The sequence below is a fragment of the Mandrillus leucophaeus genome, unplaced genomic scaffold (assembly GCF_000951045.1).
Source record: "Mandrillus leucophaeus isolate KB7577 unplaced genomic scaffold, Mleu.le_1.0 Scaffold262, whole genome shotgun sequence".
NCBI lineage: Eukaryota > Metazoa > Chordata > Mammalia > Primates > Cercopithecidae > Mandrillus > Mandrillus leucophaeus.
The window spans coordinates 2,769,754-2,772,534 of record NW_012102721.1 but is presented as its reverse complement, the minus strand read 5'-3'; the positions used below and the strand labels follow the sequence as shown (position 1 = coordinate 2,772,534).

Here is a 2,781-nt window from a genome sequence, read left to right as displayed (position 1 = left end):
AAAATTAAAAAAAAAAAAAAGAGAGAATGGGGCAGCCACTTGAACAGCAATTTGACCATTTCTCAAAAAGTCTAAAAACATAGAGTTGTCTTATGACCCGTGAATTCTACTCTTAGGTATATACCTAAGATAAATTTGTCCACACGAAACAGGTATATGAATGTTTATAGGTACATTATTCGTAATTGCTAAAAAGTGGAAATGACCCAAATGCCCATCAACTAGTGAATGGATAACAGAATGTGGTATGTCCTGTAATGGAATATTATTCAGTCATACAAATGAATGCGGTAGAGATACATGCTACAACACAGATGAACCTTGAAAACATTCTGCTAAGTGAAAAAAGCTAGGCACAAATGACCATGTATTATTTAATTCAATTTATATGAAATGCCTCAAATAGGAATATTCACAGAGACAGAAAGTAGATTAGTGTTTGCCGGGGACTGGGAGGAAGGGCAATGGTAGTCGTCGCCAATGAGTATAAGGTTCCATTTGGGGTGATCAAAATATTCTGGAGTTAGACATTGGTAATAGTTGTACAACTCTGTGAATATACTAAAAACCACTGAGCTGTAGTAAGCATAGAAACACAAATTTTATGCTATGTGAATTATACTTAGATAAAACTATTACAAAAAAATAATTCCAGAATGTTTAGCAACTTCTAATGGGGTTGTGTAACTGTTGTTAACAGTTTGAACTTTGAAGTCAGATAATTTGCTTTCAAATCCCAGTTCCACTGCCTCTTAGTTATGTAAACTTGGGCGAAGTTTTTGAACCTTTCCAAGCTTCATGTTCCTCAACTGCAAAATGGAGTTATGAGGATTAAATAAGATATTTTGACAGCAGAGTGCCTTGCCAAAGAAAAAATACAAGCTCTTAATTCGTGGAAGCTTTCGTGCTCACATCCCAAATGCTCATGTATACATTTGCATTTGTTTTTCTTTAATGTCCACACCAGCATCATGTGATTTAAATAAGTTGTATCTTCATAATATGTTAAGGTTATGATAGGGAAAGATCTGCCTTTCCCTCCACCTGTAACCTTTCCCCTTAACTGTTACTTGTTTTTTCTTTGTTTTTAAATTTTTTCTGTTTCAGTAGCTTTAGGGGTACAAATGGCTTTGGTGACATAGATGAATTGTTTAGTGGTAAAGTCTAGGATTTTAATGTACCCATCATCTGAGTAGTGTACATTGTACTCAATATATCGTTTTCTATCCCTCACCTCCCTCCCACCCTCCCCACTTCTGAGTCTCCCGAGTCCATTATAGCACTCTGTATGTCTTTGTGTGCCCAAAGCTTAGCTCCTACTTATAAATGAGAACATAAATTATTTGATTTTTCAATTCCTGAATTGCTTCACTTAGAATAATGGCTTCTAGTTCCATCTAAGTTGCTGCACAAGACATTATTTCATTATTTTTATGGTTCAGTAGTACTTCATGATGTGTGTATATATATGTGTGTGTGTGTGAAAATTTCAAGATGATATATATGTAACATATATATACAAGATGTATATAACATCTTTATATATAAAATTTCAAGAATATATATATATAATCTTCATCCATTCCTCAGTGTATAAGTGTTCCTTTTTCAATACATCCATGCCAACATCTATTGTTTGTTAACTTTTTAGTAATGGCCATTCTGGCTAGGGTAAGGTCGTATCTCATTGTGGTTTTAATTGGCATTTCCCTAATGATTGGTGATGTTAAGCAGGTTTTCACATGTTTTTGGCCATTTGTATATCTTCTTTTGAGAAATATCCATTCAGGTCCTTTGCCCACTTTTTAATGGGATTATTTGTTTTTCTTGCTGATTTGAATTTGTAGATTGCAGATATTAGTACTTTGTCGGATGCATAATTTTCAAATATTTACTTCCATTCTGTAGGTTGTCTGTTTACTTTGACGATTATTTATTTTGCTGTGCAGAAGCTTTTAAATTAGGTCCCATGTATTTACTTTTGTTTTTGTTGCATTTGCTTTTGGGGTCCTAGACATAATTCTTTGCCCAGGCCAATGTCCAAAAGAGTTTTTCCTAGGTATTCTTCTAGAATTTTTATAGTTTCAGGTTTTAGATTTAAGTCTTTAATCCACCTTGAGTTAATTTTTGTATCTGGTGAGAGACAGGAATCCAGTTTCATTCTTCTATATCTGGCTATTCGATTTTCCCAGCACCATTTATTGAGTAAGTTGTACTTTCCTTATATTATGTGTCTAATCTGTTATGTTTTTGTATGCGTTGTCAAAGATCAGTCAGTTGTAAGTATTTGGCTTTATTTTTGGGTTCTCTATCCTGTTTCGTTTATCTATGCATCTACTTTTATATCATTACAATGGTGGTTTTTTTTTTAATTACTATAGTCTTGTAGTATCATTTGAAGTTGGGTAATGTGATTCTAAGAGTAAATCTTTTTGATTAGAATTTCTTTGGCTATTCTAGCTCTTTTTTGGTTCCCTATGAATTTTATGATTTTTTTTAATTTTGTGAAAAATGATGTTAGTATTTTGATAGGAATTGCATTGAATCTGCAGATTGCTGAGCAGTATGGTCATTTCCACAATACTGATTCTTTCAATCTATGAACATGGGATGTATTTCCATTTGTTTGTGTCATCTACAATTACTTTCAGCAGTGTTTTGTAGTTCTTGTCGAGATCTTTCACCTCCTTGGTAAAGTATATTTACCAAGTGTTTTAAAAATAAAGTGTTTTATTTTCTTTGTAGCTATTATTAAAGGGGTTGAGTTCTTTTTTTTTTTTT

General features: G+C 32.9%; 1 protein-coding gene across 1 annotated transcript in view; it reads left to right on the top strand.

Moving 5' to 3' along the window:
• DSCAM (Down syndrome cell adhesion molecule) overlaps positions 1-2,781 on the top strand; it is a 909,566-nt gene that overhangs the window by 650,343 nt on the left and 256,442 nt on the right. The window lies entirely within an intron of this gene.